Below are 22,876 nucleotides of genomic sequence, written 5' to 3'. Positions count from 1 at the left end.
CCTAGTAAAGCTAAATTAAACTGTCAATTCTGGCTCTATTTGTGTCTACATAACATGGCACAAAAATTTAGCAAAGATATGGAATTTTTATCTAGACTAAACTACCATCAACATATTAACTAACAGTTAACTATTCAATAAAATCTATTTTTGCTGTCAGCATGTCATCCATATATACATCAAGAAATCTCCCACAGGAGTTCCCGTCGTGGCGCAGTGGTTAACGAATCCGACTAGGAACCATGAGGTTGCGGGTTCGATCCCTGCCCTTGCTCAGTGGGTTGATGATCCGGCGTTGCCGTGAGCTGTGGTGTAGGTTGCAGACATGGCTCGGATCCCACATTGCTGTGGCTGTGGTGTAGGCCAGTGGCTACAGCTCCGATTCAACCCCTAGCCTGGGAACCTCCATATGCCGTGGGAGCGGCCCAAGAAATAGCAACAATAACAACAACAACAAAAAAGACAAAAGACAAAAAAAAAAAAAAAAAAAAAAAAAAAAAAAAAGAAATCTCCCACAATGTAGCAAGAAAGAGGAAGCCACAACAGAACGACTTTACATAAGCAAGTCACCTCACCACGATACACATTATTACTGGCATTGGCTTTTAGACTTTAATTAATATCAGAGAGTTGTACCTGACTCAGTTATATACACTGGTGAATTGGGCACTGGCAAGATGTGAGGTCAGTTAATCCCACTGTGACAGCTAAATCTGTGTTCTTGGTGGCAAAAATCAGGCACATCTCCCTCTTACTGAAAAGAAAGAGTTCCAGTAAATAACCTTTGGTATAGAAGATTGAAATGTAGGGAATTCCCGCTATGGTGCAGCAAGTTAAGGATCCAGTGTTGTCTCTGAGGTGGCTCAGGTCATTGCTGAGGCGTGGGTTCCATGTGGCTGGGTTAAGGGCTGCAGCTGTGGCATAGGTTGCAGGTACAGCTCAGATTCAAGCCGTGGCCTGGGAACTTTGATATGCCTCAGGTGCAGCCAAAAAAAAAAAAGACTGAAATGCAAAGTAACTCTTCAGAAAGTAGAAAATACTTCTAAAAAAATTTACTTAAGAACACATATTGGAATATACATGTCTACTGTACCTCACCAGTTAGGTGATTTTTTATCACATTTCTAAATGAAGTGCCAACCTTAGATTGAAATATACATATTTTAGGGCTGGCAAAATCTTTTTTTTTTTTTGGCTAAGCCCATGGCATGCAGACGTTCCCAGACCAGGGACTGAACTGAGCCACAGCTGTAACCAGAGCCCCAACAGTGACAACACTAGATCCTTACTATGCTAGGCCATGGGAGATCTTCTGGGGTTGGTAAATTCTTCAGCAGTTAGATGTACATTTTAACATTTCTAGTACCTAAGGAGGTATTTTTTCATCCAGAAAGTATTTACACAATAGAGTATCACCAACACATAAATATCTCTGCAAGTACAAGAGGCACCCCAAAAATCCGAAATGTTAAGACACCCAGACCTGAGAGGAAGACTTGCTATTTGTCATAGATAAACTTCTCTCTTGAAATCCAGATGTACTTGATTTATGTTTAAACAAAACTTTCATGCTTATCTGTCAAAAGCTGGCACCATCATTTCAGGAAATCTCATTTGGAAAACTACCAGTGTCTCTAAAAGGTCTCAGCATTTCTTAGGCTTTGGCTGTTAAGGTTTCCAGCTATCCAGGTAAACCTGTTCTGAGTGTGTCTCAAGCTCTTTTTCTTTGGGGTGGGGGTAGGGGGAACTGTAGATCCAGGCCTGTTGAGAGTTAAGATTTATTTATCTTTTTCTTTTTAGGACTGCATCCTCAGCATATGGAAGTTCCCAGGCTATGGGTTGAATTGGAGCTGTAGCCACCAGCCTATGCCACAGCCACGACAATGTAGAATCTGAGCTGTGTCTGTGACCTACACTGCAGTTCATGGCAATGCCAGATCTTTAACCCACTGAGAGAGGCCAGGGATCAAACCCACATCCTCATGGATCCTAGTTGAGTTCCTTACTGCTGAACCATGAAGGGACTCCAAGAGTTAGGATTTAAAGAGTACATTCACACATGCAAAGGATAATTTTAATCTGATATAGAACCCGAGCTCATGTTATCCTTCAGTTTGTAGGCCCTTTATTCTCTCTAAGCTTCTTGGTGGCTCAATCTTCCTGCAGTGCTGGCCTGAATTCAGTACTCAGTGAACTTGTGGAGAAAGGGAAATTTCCCCTCTTTTCCCTCTCAGTTTTTTGGCTGGCAATTAAGATGATATAAGGCAGATGAACAGGAGAAATGTAAATTTATTACATATACACAAGAAAACCACATAAGCATGAAGCATTTTAAAGACAGCAAGGCAAGATAAGGTATATATATATATATATATCATTCTGGACTATGGAGAAGGAGGCAGGGGTTTGGAACTTCAAAGGGAAGTAAGGTAATTCACAGGAAAAGAGTAAACATTTGGTAAGCAAATATATGCTGAGCCATCTAAAGACAATAGGAAACAGAGAAGACTTTGCTTAAACAAGGCTCTCCAGGTTCTTTCCTGGTAAACATCGCTAGTTCACACTTTCCTATAGTTGTCTACAGTGAAAGCTACTTCCTGGCACAGGCCTTCTGTCTTAAATTCTTTTAGGTAGTAAAGTGGAAATTCAAAGTTTCTTCCTGAGTCTTTTGGGACTTGCTTGTTTTGAGCTCAAAATAATCCACAAGTCAGGGTGGTAAAGCCAGCCCTGAACCCCATTAAACTCATTCATTCAACAACTGATTTAACCTCATAGTTTTAGGCATGTAGGGCCTCTCTCATTGTAAATATAATTCAAAACTCAAATAGTGGATGAAACCAAATTCAGTCATTCCCCACTCTATTGACCTTTCAGAAGAGGAAGTAAATAATAACAAAGGCCTGGGCTGTTGGAGGCAATTGGGCTGTCAAGAAATTGCTCAGGACGGGTCAAACAGGTACCTGAAGACAGGTCTGCCTACCCTATCACCATCCGGGTTCATTTTGTATCTCCTGTGACCACATGGGAAGGAGACCCTTCTGATATGGAGAAGGCTGCTCTGACCAGTTTGGGGCAAACACCCATTCAGACAACCAGCCTCTATTGACTGGATCTTAGGTCCAAGGCCTTGTCTGGACATTGTAGGAAATGCAAAGATACAAACTGAGTCTTTGCCTTCTAAGATGTGCCAGTCAATTTATTAAAAGATAAGAAGATTGCAGTTAATGGTTCTAACAAGTGCCAAGAGAGGGACAGAGAGGAGAGATGGGAGCTTCCTGGAGGCATCCGAAATGAGCCTGGGGAGACAAGGAGGACTTGGGCAATTGGGGGAGGAGAATAAGAAGGTGCAGAGACAGAGAGAACAGAGCAGAAGGGAGGTGTGTTCTGCAAACACCACAGGGCTTACTGGGGAGTAAAGCTGTCAGTGAGGTCAGTACAAAGAATATGGAGGGTTGTCCCCATCAAGCCTTGAAGGTACCCCTAAGTTCCCTGAGACTCAGTGTCTTGTTGGGAGGAATAAACAACACTGGAGGTGGGGACATGGAGTAATAGGTTGTTACTTCCCCACAAATTCCTCCAAAAATGATTGTCAATTATAATTCAACAGGGAAAATACATCAGTTTTACTGTTGGGCGGGGGGTGAGGGGGTGGGGTGAGGGGGGTTTGACCCACATTCAAGAAAAATATGTCTTCAATTCATTACAAAAGACTTCCATCCCAGGGAGATGGGATTAAGATGGCAGAATAGAAGGACTGGAGCTCAACTTCTCTCCTAAAAACAACAAAATTTACAACCAAATGCTGAGCAATCTTCAACCAAATGGACCTGAAGCTTTCAAAAAGATATCCTAATCCAGAAGAAAAAGAGGAGGCCACATCAAGAGGTAGGAGGGGCTGTTACATGATATAAGCAACCCCATACCTCTGGGGTGGGAAGCCCCACAGACTGGAAACTAAATGGTTCATAGAAACTCACCTACAGGGGTCAGAGTTCTAAGCCCCACATCAAACTCCCACGTGTGGGAATCTGGCACTGGGAAAAAGCCCCCGGAGCAATTGGCATTGAAGGCCAGTGGGGCTTGTGTGCAGAAGCTCCATGGGACTGGGGGAAATGGAGAACCCATTCTTAAAAGGCGCACACAGACTTTCACATACACTGGGTCCCAGAGCAAAGCAAACTCTCCATAGGAATCTGGGTCAAACCTGACTGCATTTCATGGAGGACCTCCTGGGAAAACAGGGGTGAATGTGGCTTGTTGTGGGTGACAGGCATTGGAAGCAAAGCTCTTTGGAATATTCAGTACCTGCCTTTCTCTGGAGGTGGCCATTTTGGGAAAATCTGGCCCCACCCATCAGTCAGCCTCTGAGAAGCCCCAAGGCAAACAACAATCCAGGTGGGATTGAAGCCCTGCCCATCCATAAACAGGCTGCCTAAAGACCCTCCCCCCCAGGCACACAGGCACCTCTAATTTCATCCAGAGACAAAGCCCCACCCACTGGAGGGATAGGAATCAGCTCCACCTACCAGTGGGCAGGCATCAGTCCCTCCCATCAGGAAGACTACAGCAAGCCCCTGTACGAGACACTACAACTCTATTACCTGTAAAAAGGTCACCACACCAAAAACCTATAAAAATGAAAAGACAGAGAACTATAACTCAGACGAGGGAGAAAGGAAAACCCCCAGAAAAACTGCTAAGTGATCAGGAGATTCTCAGCCTCTAGGAAAAAGACTTTAGACTGTTGATGCTGAAGATGATGCAAGACACTGGAAATAAACTGGAGGAAAAGATGGATAACTTACAGGGAACACTGAGCAAAGACATACAAGGTATAAAACTTAAACAAGAAGAGATGCAAAATACAGTAACTGAAATAAAAAAATCACTAGAAGCAGCTAACAGCAGAATGCAGGCAGCAGGAGAACGAATAAGCAAGGTGGAGGACAGATTAGTGGAAATTACGGATGTGGAAGAGAAAAGAGAAAAAAGATTGAAAACAAATGAAGAGAGTTTCAGAGAACTCTGGGACAATGTTAAACACACCAACATCCTTATTATAGGGGTGCCAGAAGGAGAAGAGAGAGAGGGGGGACAGAAAAAATATTCAAAGAGATAATAGCCAAAAACTTCCCTAACATGGGAAAGGAACCACTCACTCAAATCCAGGAAGCACAATGAGTACCATATAAAATAAACCCAAGGAAGAATACCCCGAGACACATAATCAAACTAACCAAAATTAAAGACAAAGAGAAAATCTTGAAAGCAGCTAGGGAAAAGAAACAAATAACATACAAGGGAACCCCAATAAGGTTATCAGCAGATTTTTCAGCTGAAACTCTGCAGGACACAAGGGAGTGGCATGATATACTTAATGTGATGAAAGGAAAAAAACTCCAAACAAGATTACTTTACCCAGCAAGGCTCTCATTCAGATTTGAAGGAGAAATCAAAAGCTTCACAGATAAGCAAAAGCTAAGAGAATTCAGCAACACTAAAGCAGCCTCACAACAAATACTAAAGGAACTTCTCTAGGCAGAAAAGAAAAGACAGCAACAGGAAACAAAAATTCCACAAATGACAAGGCTCACCAGTAAAGGTATATATACAGTAAAGATATGAAGTCATCCATGCACAATTATGCCACAAAAATCAGAAATCATGAGAAGAAGTGGATACAAATGCAGGACACTGGAGATGAACTTGCAATTAAGAGAACAACAACTTGAAACAATCTCATATATATATATATACATATATATATATATATATATATATAGACTCATATCAAAACTTCAGAATAACTGCAAACCAAAAATCTACAATTGATACACAAACAAAGAAAAATCAACTCAAATACAACACTAAAGATAGTCATCAAACCAGAAGAGGAAAGAACAAGAGAAGAAGGAAAGAAAAAAGAGCAACAAAAACAAATCCAAAGTAATTAATAAAATGGCAATAAGAACATACATATCAATAATTACCTTAAATGTGAATGGACTAAATGCCCCAACCAAAAGACATAGACTGGCTGAATGGATACAAAAACAAGCTCCGTATATATGCTGTCTTCAAGAGATGCACTTCACTTCTAGGGACACATACAAATTGAAAGTGAGACTATGGAAGAAAATATTCCATGCAAACGGGAATCAAAAGAAAGCTGGAGTAGCAAAACTCCTAACAGACAAAATAGACTTTAAAATGAAGAATATTTTAAGGGACAAGGAAGGTCACTACCTAATGATCAAAGGATCAATCCAAGAAGAAGATGTAACAATTTTAAATATCTACGCAACCAACACAGGTGCACCAAATATGTAAGGCAACTGCTAGCAACCTAAAAAGGAGAAATCGACAATAATACAATCAGAGTGGGGACTTTAACACCCCACCTTCAGCAATGGACTGATCATTCAGATAGGAAATCAGTAAAGCCTTGAATGAAGCATTAGACCAGATGGACTTAATAGATATTTATAGGACATTCCATCCTAAAGCAACATAATACACATTCTTCTCAAGTGTACATGGAACATTCTCTAAGATTGATCACACCCTGGACTACAAATCCAGCCTTGGTAACTTTAAGAAAGTTGAAATCATATCAAACATATTTTCCCACCACAACACTATATGACTAGAAATCAACAACAAGAAAACAACTGCAAAAAACACAAGCACGTGGAGACTAAACAACATGCTAGTAAACAACCATTGGCTCACTGAAGAAATCAACGAAGAAATTAAAAAAATACCTAGAAGCAAATGACAACAAAGACAAAACAATCCAAAATTTATGGGATGCAGCAAAAGCTGTCTAAGAGGAAAGATTATAGCAATACAAGTCCACCTCAGGAAATGAGAAAATGCTCAAACAAACAAGCTAACTTTACATCTAAAGCAGCTCAAGAGAGAAGAACAGACAAGACCTAAAGTTAGTAGAAGGAAAGATATAATAAAAATCAGAGCAGAAATCAATGAAATAGAAACAAGGAAAACCATAGAAAGGATCAATGAGACAAAAAGCTGGTTCTTTGAAAAAATCAACAAAACTGATAAACCCCTAGCCAGACTCATCAAGAAAAAAAGAGAGAGGACTCAAATCAATAAAATTAGAAATGAAAAAGGAGAAGTAACAATGGACATCACAGAAATGCAAAGGATCATAAGAGACTACTATATGCAACTATATGCCAACAAAACGGAAAACCTAGAAGAAATGGACAAATTCTCAGAAAGGTACAATCTTCCAAGACTAAACCAAGATGAAATAGAAAAGATGAATGGACCATTCACAAGCACTGAAATTGAAACTGTGATTAAAAACTTCCAACAGACAAAAGTCCAGGACCACATGGCTTCACAGGCAAATTCTATCAAACATTTAGAGAAGAGCTAACACCTATCTTTCTGAAATTATTCCAAAAATTGCATAGGAAGGGATAATCCCAAACTTGTTCCATGAGGCCACCATCACCCTGATACCAAAACCAGACAAAAATACCACAAAAAAAGAAAACTATAGGCCAATTTCACTGATGAACATAGATGCAAAAATCCTCAACAAAATACTAGCAAACCACATCCAACAATACATGAAAAGGATTGTACATCATGATCAAGTGGGATTTATCCCAGGGATGCAAGGGTTCTTCAATATCTGCAAATCCATCAGTGTGATACAACACTGACACATCCAACACCCATTTCTGATAAAAACCCCTCAGAGAAATAAAAATTTTTCCCAACAAACAAAAACTTAAAGAATACAGCAACACAAAACCCAGGTTAAAGGAAATATTGAAAGGGCTTCTCTAAACCAAAAGAAAGGAAGGAAAGGGAAGAAAAAAGAAAAGAAAAAAAAAAAAAAAAGAAGAAGAAGAAGAGGAAGAACTAGGACAGAGGAAGATACAATCAGAGAGCAGTCATTCAAATAAGCCAGCATACAGATTTAATCATGAACATGCTTCAAACAAAATAAAATTAAAAAGAAAAAAATAAAAGAGTCATCAAAACCATAAAATGTGGGCAAGGGATGTTAGGAGGTAAATAATCCTTTTTGTTTGTATGTATGTCTCTCTTCTTAATTTTAATATAATAATGAAGTGTTTGAACTTACAGGACCATCAGGCTAAAACACACAATTATGGGAAGGGGTTAGCATACTTAAAAAACAGGGCAACCACAAGCCAAAACCAAATATTGCATTTGCAAAAAATGAAAAAAAAATACACTCAAGCAGATAATAACAGGAGACCATCCAACCAAAAAAAAAAAAAAAAAAAAAAAAAAAAAAAGAAAGGAAGAATGGAGAACCATAGAATCAACTGGAACACGAGGATCAAATGGCAATAAATAATCATCTATCAATTATCACCTTAAATGTCAATGGACTGAATGCCCCAATCAAAAGACACAGAATGGCTGAGTGGATAAAACGGCAAAAACCTTCAATATGCTGCCTACAAGAAACTCACCTTAGGACAAAAGATACATATAGATTGAAAGTGAAAGGCTGGGGAAAAGTATTTCATGCCAATAGACATGACAGAAAAGCAGGAGTTGCAACGCTCATATCAGACAAAATAGACTTTAAAACAAAAGACATAAAGAAAGACAAAGAAGGACACTATTTAATGATTAAGGGATCCATCCAAGGAGAGGATGTTACTATCATCAACATATATGCCCCAAACATAGGAGCACCCAGATACATACAACAAATATTAACAGACATAAAGGGAGATATTGATGAGAATACAATCATAGTAGGAGACCTAAATACCCCCCTCACATCAATGGACAGATCCTCTAGACAGAAAACCAATAAAGCAACAGAGATCTTAAAGGAAACAATAGAAAAGTTAGACTTAATTGATATCTTCAGGACACTACATCCAAAAAAATCAGAATACACATTCTTCTCAAATGCTCATGGAACATTCTCAAGAATCGACCACATATTGGGACATAAAGCGAATCTCAATAAATTTAGGAGCATAGAAATTATCTCAAGTATCTTCTCTGACCACAATGCCATGAAATTAGAAATCAACCATGGGAAAAGGAAAGAGAAAAAACCTACTCCATGGAGACTAAACAACATGCTACTAAAAAACCAATGGGTCAATGAGGAAATCAAGAAGGAAATTAAAAACTATCTTGAAACAAATGATAATGAAGACACAACCTCTCAAAATCTATGGGATGCTGCGAAAGCAGTGCTCAGAGGGAAATTTATAGCAATACAGGCCTTTCTCAAAAAAGAAGAAAGATCCCAAATTGACAACTTAACCCTCCACCTAAATGAATTAGAAAAAGAAGAACAAAGAAGTCCTAAAGTCAGCAGAAGGAAGGAAATTGTAAAGATCAAAGAAGAAATCAATAAAATAGAGACTCAAAAAACAATAGAGAAAATTAATAAAACCAAGAGCTGGTTCTTTGAAAAGGTGAACAAAATTGATAAACCCCTGGCCAGACTCACTAAAAAGAGGAGAGAAAGAACCCAAATCACCAAAATTATAAATGAAAAAGGAGAAATCACAACGGATACAGCAGAAATACAAAAAACCATAAGAGAATACTATGAACAACTATATGGCAATAAGTTTGACAATCTGGAAGAAATGGACAATTTTCTAGAATCTTACAGCCTGCCAAAACTGAATCAAGCAGAAACAGACCAACTGAACAGACCAATCACCAGAAATGAAATTGAAGAGGTCATAAAATCACTCCCTACAAATAAAAGCCCAGGACCAGATGGCTTCACAGGTGAATTCTATCAAACATATAAAGAGGAATTGGTGCCCATCCTCCTTAAACTCTTTCAAAAGGTTGAAGAAGAAGGAATACTCCCAAAGACATTCTATGAGGCCACCATCACCCTCATTCCAAAACCAGGCAGAGATACCACCAAAAAAGAAAACTATCGCCCAATATCATTGATGAATATAGATGCAAAAATTCTCAACAAAATCTTAGCCAACCGAATCCAACAACATATCAAAAAAATTATACACCATGACCAGGTTGGGTTCATCCCAGGTTCACAAGGATGGTTCAACATACGCAAATCAATCAACATCATACACCACATTAACAAAAAAAAGGTCAAAAATCATATGATCATCTCAATAGATGCAGAAAAAGCATTTGACAAAGTTCAACATCCATTCATGATCAAGACCCTCGCCAAAGTGGGTATAGAGGGAACATTCCTGAATATAATCAAAGCCATTTATGATAAACCCACAGCAAATATAATCCTCAATGGGGAAAAACTGAAAGCCTTCTCACTCAAATCTGGAACAAGACAGGGATGCCCACTCTCACCACTGCTCTTCAACATCGTTTTGGAAGTCTTAGCCACAGCAATTAGACAAACAAAAGAAATCAAAGGCATCCATATAGGAAGAGAAGAGATCAAACTGTCACTGTATGCAGATGACATGATTCTATACCTAGAAAACCCTAAGGACTCAACCCCAAAACTCCTTGAACTGATTAATAAATTCAGCAAAGTGGCAGGATAGAAGATTAACATTCAGAAGTCAGTTGCATTTCTGTATACCAGCAATGAAGCATTAGAAAAGGAATACAAAAATACGATACCTTTTAAAATTGTACCTCACAAAATCAAATACCTCGGAATACACCTAACCAAAGAGGTAAAGGACCTATATGCCGAGAACTATAAAACCTTAATCAAAGAAATCAAAGAAGATGTAAAAAAATGGAAAGATATTCCATGTTCCTGGATTGGAAAAATCAATATTGTGAAAATGGCCATCCTACCCAAAGCAATCTACAGATTCAATGCAATCCCTATCAAATTACCCATGACATTTTTCACAGAACTAGAACAAACAATCCAAACATTTATATGGAACCACAAAAGACCGAGAATCGCCAAAGCAATCCTGAGAAACAAAAACCAAGCAGGAGGCATCACTCTCCCAGACTTCAAGAAATACTACAAAGCCACAGTCATCAAAACAGTGTGGTACTGGTATCAAAACAGACAGACAGACCAATGGAACAGAATAGAGAATCTGGAAATTAACCCTGACACCTATGGTCAATTAATCTTTGACAAGGGAGGCAAGAACATCAAATGGGAAAAGGAAAGTCTATTCAGCAAGCATTGCTGGGAAACCTGGACAGCTGTATGCAAAGCAATGAAACTAGAACACACCCTCACACCATGCACAAAAATAAACTCCAAATGGCTGAAAGACTTAAATATACGACAGGACACCATCAAACTCCTAGAAGAAAACATAGGCAAAACACTCTCTGACATCAACATCATGAATATTTTCTCAGGTCAGTCTCCCAAAGCAATAGAAACTAGAGCAAAAATAAACCCATGGGACCTCATCAAACTGAAAAGCTTTTGCACAGCAAAGGAAACCCAAAAGAAAACAAAAAGACAACTTACAGAATGGGAGAAAATAGTTTCAAATGATGCAACTGACAAGGGCTTAATCTCTAGAATATACAAGCAACTTATACAACTCAACAGCAAAAAAACCAATCAATCAATGGAAAAATGGGCAAAAGACCTGAATAGACATTTCTCCAAAGAAGATATACAGATGGCCAACAAACACATGAAAAAATGCTCAACATCGCTGATTATAAGAGAAATGCAAATCAAAACTACCATGAGATACCACCTCACACCAGTCAGAATGGCCATCATTAATAAATCCACAAATAACAAGTGCTGGAGGGGCTGTGGAGAAAAGGGAACCCTCCTGCACTGTTGGTGGGAATGTAAACTGGTACAGCCACTATGGAGAACAGTTTGGAGATACCTTAGAAATCTATACATAGAACTTCCATATGACCCTGCAATCCCACTCTTGGGCATCTATCCGGACAAAGCTCTACTTAAAAGAGACACATGCACCCGCATGTTCATTGCAGCACTATTCACAATAGCCAGGACATGGAAACAATCCAAATGTCCATCGACAGAGGATTGGATTCGGAAGATGTGGTATATATACACGATGGAATACTACTCAGCCATTAAAAAGGATGACATCATGCCATTTGCAGCAACATGGATGGAACTAGAGAATCTCATCCTGAGTGAAATGAGCCAGAAAGACAAAGACAAATACCATATGACATCACTTATAACTGGAATCTAATATCCAGCACAAATGAACATCTCCTCAGAAAAGAAAATCAATCATGGACTTGGAGAAGAGACTTGTGGTTGCCTGATGGGAGGGGGAGGGAGTGGGAGGGATCGGGAGCTTGGGCTTATCAGTCACAACGTAGAATAGATTTACAAGGAGATCCCGCTGAATAGCATTGAGAACTTTGTCTAGATACTCATGTTGCAACAGAAGAAATGGTGGGGGGAAAAACTGTAATTGTAATGTATACATGTAAGGATAACCTGACCCCCTTGCTGTACAGTGGGAAAATAAAATAAAATTTAATAAAAAAAAAAAAAAAAAAAAAAAAAAAAATCATATGATCATCTCAATAGATGCAGAAAAAGCATTTGACAAAGTTCAACATCCATTCATGATCAAGACCCTCGCCAAAGTGGGTATAGAGGGAACATTCCTGAATATAATCAAAGCCATTTATGATAAACCCACAGCAAATATAATCCTCAATGGGGAAAAACTGAAAGCCTTCTCACTCAAATCTGGAACAAGACAGGGATGCCCACTCTCACCACTGCTCTTCAACATCGTTTTGGAAGTCTTAGCCACAGCAATTAGACAAACAAAAGAAATCAAAGGCATCCATATAGGAAGAGAAGAGATCAAACTGTCACTGTATGCAGATGACATGATTCTATACCTAGAAAACCCTAAGGACTCAACCCCAAAACTCCTTGAACTGATTAATAAATTCAGCAAAGTGGCAGGATAGAAGATTAACATTCAGAAGTCAGTTGCATTTCTGTATACCAGCAATGAAGCATTAGAAAAGGAATACAAAAATACGATACCTTTTAAAATTGTACCTCACAAAATCAAATACCTCGGAATACACCTAACCAAAGAGGTAAAGGACCTATATGCCGAGAACTATAAAACCTTAATCAAAGAAATCAAAGAAGATGTAAAAAAATGGAAAGATATTCCATGTTCCTGGATTGGAAAAATCAATATTGTGAAAATGGCCATCCTACCCAAAGCAATCTACAGATTCAATGCAATCCCTATCAAATTACCCATGACATTTTTCACAGAACTAGAACAAACAATCCAAACATTTATATGGAACCACAAAAGACCGAGAATCGCCAAAGCAATCCTGAGAAACAAAAACCAAGCAGGAGGCATCACTCTCCCAGACTTCAAGAAATACTACAAAGCCACAGTCATCAAAACAGTGTGGTACTGGTATCAAAACAGACAGACAGACCAATGGAACAGAATAGAGAATCTGGAAATTAACCCTGACACCTATGGTCAATTAATCTTTGACAAGGGAGGCAAGAACATCAAATGGGAAAAGGAAAGTCTATTCAGCAAGCATTGCTGGGAAACCTGGACAGCTGTATGCAAAGCAATGAAACTAGAACACACCCTCACACCATGCACAAAAATAAACTCCAAATGGCTGAAAGACTTAAATATACGACAGGACACCATCAAACTCCTAGAAGAAAACATAGGCAAAACACTCTCTGACATCAACATCATGAATATTTTCTCAGGTCAGTCTCCCAAAGCAATAGAAACTAGAGCAAAAATAAACCCATGGGACCTCATCAAACTGAAAAGCTTTTGCACAGCAAAGGAAACCCAAAAGAAAACAAAAAGACAACTTACAGAATGGGAGAAAATAGTTTCAAATGATGCAACTGACAAGGGCTTAATCTCTAGAATATACAAGCAACTTATACAACTCAACAGCAAAAAAACCAATCAATCAATGGAAAAATGGGCAAAAGACCTGAATAGACATTTCTCCAAAGAAGATATACAGATGGCCAACAAACACATGAAAAAATGCTCAACATCGCTGATTATAAGAGAAATGCAAATCAAAACTACCATGAGATACCACCTCACACCAGTCAGAATGGCCATCATTAATAAATCCACAAATAACAAGTGCTGGAGGGGCTGTGGAGAAAAGGGAACCCTCCTGCACTGTTGGTGGGAATGTAAACTGGTACAGCCACTATGGAGAACAGTTTGGAGATACCTTAGAAATCTATACATAGAACTTCCATATGACCCTGCAATCCCACTCTTGGGCATCTATCCGGACAAAGCTCTACTTAAAAGAGACACATGCACCCGCATGTTCATTGCAGCACTATTCACAATAGCCAGGACATGGAAACAATCCAAATGTCCATCGACAGAGGATTGGATTCGGAAGATGTGGTATATATACACGATGGAATACTACTCAGCCATTAAAAAGGATGACATCATGCCATTTGCAGCAACATGGATGGAACTAGAGAATCTCATCCTGAGTGAAATGAGCCAGAAAGACAAAGACAAATACCATATGACATCACTTATAACTGGAATCTAATATCCAGCACAAATGAACATCTCCTCAGAAAAGAAAATCAATCATGGACTTGGAGAAGAGACTTGTGGTTGCCTGATGGGAGGGGGAGGGAGTGGGAGGGATCGGGAGCTTGGGCTTATCAGTCACAACGTAGAATAGATTTACAAGGAGATCCCGCTGAATAGCATTGAGAACTATGTCTAGATACTCATGTTGCAACAGAAGAAATGGTGGGGGGAAAAACTGTAATTGTAATGTATACATGTAAGGATAACCTGACCCCCTTGCTGTACAGTGGGAAAATAAAATAAAATTTAATAAAAAAAAAAAAAAAAAAAAAAAAAAAAAATCATATGATCATCTCAATAGATGCAGAAAAAGCATTTGACAAAGTTCAACATCCATTCATGATCAAGACCCTCGCCAAAGTGGGTATAGAGGGAACATTCCTGAATATAATCAAAGCCATTTATGATAAACCCACAGCAAATATAATCCTCAATGGGGAAAAACTGAAAGCCTTCTCACTCAAATCTGGAACAAGACAGGGATGCCCACTCTCACCACTGCTCTTCAACATCGTTTTGGAAGTCTTAGCCACAGCAATTAGACAAACAAAAGAAATCAAAGGCATCCATATAGGAAGAGAAGAGATCAAACTGTCACTGTATGCAGATGACATGATTCTATACCTAGAAAACCCTAAGGACTCAACCCCAAAACTCCTTGAACTGATTAATAAATTCAGCAAAGTGGCAGGATAGAAGATTAACATTCAGAAGTCAGTTGCATTTCTGTATACCAGCAATGAAGCATTAGAAAAGGAATACAAAAATACGATACCTTTTAAAATTGTACCTCACAAAATCAAATACCTCGGAATACACCTAACCAAAGAGGTAAAGGACCTATATGCCGAGAACTATAAAACCTTAATCAAAGAAATCAAAGAAGATGTAAAAAAATGGAAAGATATTCCATGTTCCTGGATTGGAAAAATCAATATTGTGAAAATGGCCATCCTACCCAAAGCAATCTACAGATTCAATGCAATCCCTATCAAATTACCCATGACATTTTTCACAGAACTAGAACAAACAATCCAAACATTTATATGGAACCACAAAAGACCGAGAATCGCCAAAGCAATCCTGAGAAACAAAAACCAAGCAGGAGGCATCACTCTCCCAGACTTCAAGAAATACTACAAAGCCACAGTCATCAAAACAGTGTGGTACTGGTATCAAAACAGACAGACAGACCAATGGAACAGAATAGAGAATCTGGAAATTAACCCTGACACCTATGGTCAATTAATCTTTGACAAGGGAGGCAAGAACATCAAATGGGAAAAGGAAAGTCTATTCAGCAAGTATTGCTGGGAAACCTGGACAGCTGTATGCAAAGCAATGAAACTAGAACACACCCTCACACCATGCACAAAAATAAACTCCAAATGGCTGAAAGACTTAAATATACGACAGGACACCATCAAACTCCTAGAAGAAAACATAGGCAAAACACTCTCTGACATCAACATCATGAATATTTTCTCAGGTCAGTCTCCCAAAGCAATAGAAATTAGAGCAAAAATAAACCCATGGGACCTCATCAAACTGAAAAGCTTTTGCACAGCAAAGGAAACCCAAAAGAAAACAAAAAGACAACTTACAGAATGGGAGAAAATAGTTTCAAATGATGCAACTGACAAGGGCTTAATCTCTAGAATATACAAGCAACTTATACAACTCAACAGCAAAAAAACCAATCAATCAATGGAAAAATGGGCAAAAGACTTGAATAGACATTTCTCCAAGGAAGATATACAGATGGCCAACAAACACATGAAAAAATGCTCAACATCGCTGATTATAAGAGAAATGCAAATCAAAACTACCATGAGATACCACCTCACACCAGTCAGAATGGCCATCATTAATAAATCCACAAATAACAAGTGCTGGAGGGGCTGTGGAGAAAAGGGAACCCTCCTGCACTGTTGGTGGGAATGTAAACTGGTACAGCCACTATGGAGAACAGTTTGGAGATACCTTAGAAATCTATACATAGAACTTCCATATGACCCTGCAATCCCACTCTTGGGCATCTATCCGGACAAAGCTCTACTTAAAAGAGACACATGCACCCGCATGTTCATTGCAGCACTATTCACAATAGCCAGGACATGGAAACAATCCAAATGTCCATCGACAGAGGATTGGATTCGGAAGATGTGGTATATATACACGATGGAATACTACTCAGCCATAAAAAAGGATGACATCATGCCATTTGCAGCAACATGGATGGAACTAGAGAATCTCATACTGAGTGAAATGAGCCAGAAAGACAAAGACAAATACCATATGACATCACTTATAACTGGAATCTAATATCCAGCACAAATGAACATCTCCTCAGAAAAGAAAATCAATCATGGACTTGGAGAAGAGACTTGTGGTTGCCTGATGGGAGGGGGAGGGAGTGGGAGGGATCGGGAGCTTGGGCTTATCAGACACAACTTAGAATAGATTTACAAGGAGATCCCGCTGAATAGCATTGAGAACTATGTCTAGATACTCATGTTGCAACAGAAGAAATGGTGGGGGAAAAACTGTAATTGTAATGTATACATGTAAGGATAACCTGACCCCCTTGCTGTACAGTGGGAAAATAAAATTAAAAAAAAAAATAAATAAAAAAAAAATAAAAAAGGATTCATTAAAAAACAAAAAAAAAACAAAAAAAAAAAAAAAAAAAAAAAAACCCCTCAGAAAGTGGACATAGAGGGAACCTACCTCAACATCATAAAGGCCATTTAATGACAAACCCACAGCTAATATCATTCTCAATGGTGAAAAGCTGAAAGAATTCCCACTGAAATCGGGAACAAGACAAGGATGTCCACTCTCACCACTGCTCTTCAACAGAGTTTTGGAAGTCCTAGCCACAGCAATCAGAGAAGTAAAAGAGATAAAAGAAATCCAAATTGGAAAGGTAGAAGTAAAACTGTCACTATTTGCAGATAACACGATCCTATACTAGAGAATCCTCAAGACACTACCAGAAAACTGTTAGAGCTCATCCATGAATTTGGCAAAGTCACAGGATACAAAATTAATACACAGAAACGGACAGCATTTCTATATACTAACAATGAAAGATCAGAAAGAGAAATTAGGGAAGCAACTCCGTTTACCATTGCATCCAAAAGAATAAAATACCTAGGAGTAAACCTACCTAAAGAGACAACAGACTTGTACTCGGAAAACTGTAAGACACTGATGAAAGAAATCAAAGATGACACAAGTAGATGGAAAGACATATCATGCTCTTGGATTGGAAGAGTCAATATTATCATTTTGACTACCTGAGGCAATCTACAGATTCAATGCAATCCCTATCACATTATCAAGGACATTTTTCACAGAACTCAAACAAAATATTTTAAAGTTTGTTTGGAAGCACAAAAGACCCAGAATAGCTAAAGCCATCCTGAAAAAGAAAACAGGAGCTGGAGGAATCAGGCTCCCTGACTTCAGACTATACTACAAAGCAACAGTCATCAAAACCATATGGAAGTAACGCAAAGACAGAAATATAGATCAGTGGAACAGGATAGAAAGCCCAGAATTAAACCCACACACCTAGAGTCAACTAATCTATGACAAAGGAGGCAAGAATATACAATGGAGAAAAGACAGCCTTTTCAATAAGTGGTGCTGGAGAACCTGGATGGCCACATGTAAAAGAATGAAATTAGAACACTCCCTAACAACATACACAGAAATAAACTCAAAATGGATTGAAGACCTAGGTGTAAGACCAGACACTATAAAATTCTTAGAGGAAAACATAGGCCAAACACTCTCTGACATAAATGACAGCAACATCTTCTCAGATCCACCTCTTAGAGTAATGTCAGTAAAAAGAAAAATAAACTAATGGGATCTCATCAAACTTAAAAGTTTCTGCACAGCAAAGGAAACCCGAGACAAAATGAAAAGACAACCCACAGAATGGGAGAAAATCTTTGCAAGTGAATTGCTTGACAAGGGATTAATCTCCAAAATTTATAAACAACTTCTGCAGCTCCATACCAAAAGGACAAACAACTCCATCAAAAAATGGGCAGAAGATCTAAACAGACTGTTCTCCAAAGAAGACATACAGATGGCCAAAAAAACCCATGAAAAGATGTTCAGCATCACTCATTATTAGAGAAATGCAAATCAAAACCACTATGAGGTACCACGTTACACCAGCCAGAATGGCCATCATCAAAAAGTCTACTAACAATAAATGCTGGAGAGGGTATGGGAAAAAAAGGAACCCTAGTACACTGTTGGTGGGATTGTAAATTGGTGCAACCACTGTGGAAAACAGTATGCAGATTCCTCAGAAAATGAAAAATAGAACTACCATTTGATCCAGTAATCTCACTCCTGGGCATCTATCCAGAGGAAACCATGACTTGCAAAGACACATGTACTCTGATGTTCACTGTAGCACTATTTACAATAGCCAAGACCTGGAAACAAACTAAATGTCCATTGACATAGGAGTGGATCTAGAAGATGTGGTACATATACACAATGGAATATTACTCAGCCATTAAAAGGAACGAAACACTGGCTTTTTTTTTTTTTTTTTTTTTTTTTTTGTCTTTTTGCCATTTCTTGGGCCGCTCCCACGGCACATGGAGGTTCCCAGGCTAGGGGTCGAATCGGAGCTGTAGCTACCGGCCTACGCCACAGCCACAGCAACGCGGGATCCGAGCCGCATCTGCCACCTACACCACAGCTCACGGCAACAATGGATCGTTAACCCACTGAGCAAGGGCAGGGATTGAACCCTCAACCTCATGGTTCCTAGTCGGATTCATTAACCACTGGGCCACGACAGGACTTCCAATACCGGCATTTTTAAGCAAAATGGATGGACCTAGAAATTATCATGCTAAGTGAATTCAGTCAGACAATGAGACACCAACATCAAATGCTCTCACTGACATGTGGAATCTGAAAAAAGGACACAATGAACTTCTTTGCAGAACAGATACTGACTCAGACTTTGAAAAACATATGGTTTCCAAAGGAGACAATTCAGGGTTTGGGGAGATGTGCTGGGGTTCTGGGATGGAAATCCTATAAAATTGGATTCTGATGATCATTGTACAACTATAAATGTAATAGATTCATCGAATAATTAAAAAAAAATTTCCCTCGTAGGTGATCAACTATTTTGATGATGGAGCAGTTATGAAAACTGAATTCTGAGTCCTTTGTGTGTTGCTTGTTTTTCAGCTTATAAACATTTTGCCCAAAGGTAAGAAATATCTGTTGAGTGAATTTGGGAAAAACAGGCTTCTCATTCTTTTAAACATTTATTTGAATTTATTTTTATTTAAAAAATTTTAAGATCATTTTATTCTTTGGACCCATACAAATCTACTGGAAGCAGTAATTTTAATGTATTTCCCTCTACTGTGTAAAGTTTCCTTGCCTTTTTTTTTTTTTTTTTTTTTTTTTTTTGTCTTTTCTAGGGCTGCACCTGTGGCATATGGAGGTTCCCAGGCTAGGGGTCTAATCCAAGCTATAGCTGCTGGCCTACACCAGAGCCACAGCAATGCCAGATCCAAGCCGCTCTGTGATCCACAACACAGCTCATGGCAACGCTGGATCCTTAACCCACTCAGCAAGGCCAGGGATGGAGCCCACAACCTCATCCTTCCTAGTTGGATTCATTAACCACTGAGCCACAATGGGAACTCCTTTTTTGTTGTTGTTGTTGGTTTGTTTCTATGCTCAAACAAGCTCCCTAAAGTTTGAACAGGGACTGAGTGGTTTGGGATTTCTTGAGTGTGATCTGTAGGGTCAGAGGACCCTTATATGTGGAATCTAAAAAAAAAAAAAAAACCCAAAACAAACATAACTAAACAGAAACAGTCATAGATATTAAGAATAAACAGGAGGTTGTCAGAGGGCAAGGAGCCGGGGGCGGGGGGGGTGGGGGAATGAGAAAAATAGGCGAGGGAGATTAAGAGGTAACAAATGTTTAGCTGCAAAATCTGCGTCAAGGGTATGAAATGTACGTGCAGGGAGTACAGGCAATAATTACGTAATGTCTCTGCATGGCGACATATCATAACTAGACTTTTGTGGTGATCATTTTGAAATGTAAAAAAAATAGTGAATCACTATGTTGTGTACCAGGAGCCAAGAGAGTGTTGTAGGTCAACTCTACTTCAAAAGTATACAAACTCGTAGTTCTCTTGTGGCCACATAAGGTTAAGAATCTGGTGTTGTCACTGTGGTGGCTTGGGTCACTGCTGTGGTGTGTGGGTTTGATCTGTGGCCTGGGAACTTCCATATGCTGTGAGCGCAGCACCCCCGCAAAAAAAGAAGCATATGAACTCATAGAAAAATAGATCAGATTTGTGATCAGCAGGGTTAGAGGACGTGGGGGAAGGAAGATTGGAGGAAGGTAGTCAAAAGGTACAAACTTCCAGTTATAAATAAGTACTAGGGATGTAATGTACACCATGCTAGAGATAGTACTGCTGTATGTTACAAATGAAAGAGAGTAAATCCTGAGTTCTCACCAAAGGAAAAAAGGCTTTTTTTTGTTTCTTTAATGTTATATCTATATGAGATGATGAAAGTCCACTAAACTTACTGCGGTCATCATTTCACGATACATTTAAGTGAAATTATTATTCTGTGTACCTTAAACTTATACAGTGATGTGTGTCAATTACAGCTCAATAAAACTGGAAGAAAAACAAATATATAGATAAACCCTGTGATTAGAACTAAATTAAAAAAAAAAGTGCCAGAAGCTAGACCTCACCAATTCAGGTCTGAACATCAGGGTATTTTAAAAGCTCACTAGGTGATTCTGATGTGTACTAGGATTCAGAATTCATTGGACCAGTCACTTAGTTTCTGTGACTACCAGTTTGCAGCTCATGGAGATGATATTAGGATACTAACAGCATCTGCTACCTAAGAAACATGTTCAAAATAAATGGTTTGGTACATAAAGTTGCAGCTCAAGTCAGCATATAATGATGCACAATAAATTTAAGATCTCAGTCCACTCCTTCCTTCTGACAGACTGGTTTCAGAGGCAGATTCTAGTTTTCTCCAAAGAAACAGTGCTTTTCAAACTAGTGAGGAGTAACCTTGATTTTGGCTACTATATTAGCTCTCTATTGCCCCAGTAACAAATTAAGCAGCTTAAAACAACACCAATCTGGAGTTCCCGTTGTGGTTCAGTGGTTAATCAACCCCACTAGGATCCATGAGGGTGCAAGTTCAATTCCTGGCTTCGCTCAGTGGGTTGAGGATCCGGGGTTGCTGTGAGCTGTGGTGTAGGTCGCAAAGGGGGCTTGGATCCTGAGTTGCTGTGGCTGTGGCGTAGGCTGGCAGCTGTAGTTCTGATTCAACTCCTAGCCTGGGAATCTCCATATACCATGGGTGTGGCCCTAAAAAAACAAAAGACAGACAACAACAACAACAACAACAACACACTAATCCATAAGCTCACAGTTCTGTAGCTTAGAAGTCCAGGCAGGTCAGGCTGGGTTCCATGATCAGGGTTTCAGGCCAAAATCAAAGATTTGGCGGGTTGTGTTCCTATCTGGAGGCTTGGGTGGAGAACACACTTTCGGGCTCAAAGAGGTTGTCCACCTTGCAGTTGTAGAACTGAGGGCCCATTTCCTTGTTGGATGTCAGCTGGGATTCTCTGCTGCTTGAGGCCCTGAGCATTTCTTCTCACGAGGTCTCCTCTATCTTCAAAGCAACAATGGGGTCAAGTTCTTTCATGCTTCGGATCTTTCTTTTCTGCTCCAGCTGGAGAAAGCATTCCATTAAAAGCTCTTGTGATTACATTAGGTCTGTCTGCATAATGCAGGATAATCTCTGTAAGGAAATAAACTGTGCTTTTTCACAAGAAAATCATGGAACTGATATTGCATCATCTTCACAGGTTCTGGGGATTAGGATTGGCAGGTTTGGGGAGCCGAGACTATTTTAGAAATTCTGCATTCTACAGCTGCGCATCCACTTCCCTGTTTAGCACCCTTTTACCTCATTGGCACACATTCATCCTTCAATCTTGTTATCAGCTGCTATTTGGCAATCCCTGGGTCAATGTTACTACTGTCATGTCTTCCACTGAAGCTATATTAGGTATAATTTATTTCCCTTACTAGGCAAAAACCAGGGTAGGAATGAGGCCAGCCTCACATGTATGCCCGGTCTTGAACATGGAAAACAGTAGGCTGACCTGACTTCAAGGTGCCTGAGGCATCAGGCAGTCAGGCCTGGGAATTCCAATCAGAAACAAA

At 39.2% G+C, this 22,876-nt stretch overlaps 1 long non-coding RNA gene across 1 annotated transcript in view; it reads right to left on the bottom strand.

Annotated features, from left to right (window-relative positions):
- The window catches only part of LOC106504962 (uncharacterized), a 40,009-nt gene extending 17,630 nt beyond the window's left edge, over positions 1-22,379 (bottom strand). Inside the window, exon 1 of the long non-coding RNA XR_001298964.3 lies at positions 22,075-22,379. This is a non-coding gene — a long non-coding RNA (uncharacterized LOC106504962). The remainder of the gene's footprint in view (positions 1-22,074) is intronic.
- Positions 22,380-22,876: the final 497 nt, after the last annotated feature.

Source organism: Sus scrofa, chromosome 9 (genome assembly GCF_054392235.1).
Source record: "Sus scrofa isolate SSC_HxYL_T2T_F1_AM1 chromosome 9, Sscrofa_HxYL_maternal_Yorkshire_Landrace_v2.0, whole genome shotgun sequence".
Lineage (NCBI taxonomy): Eukaryota > Metazoa > Chordata > Mammalia > Artiodactyla > Suidae > Sus > Sus scrofa.
This window is presented reverse-complemented; position numbering and strand designations above follow the sequence as displayed.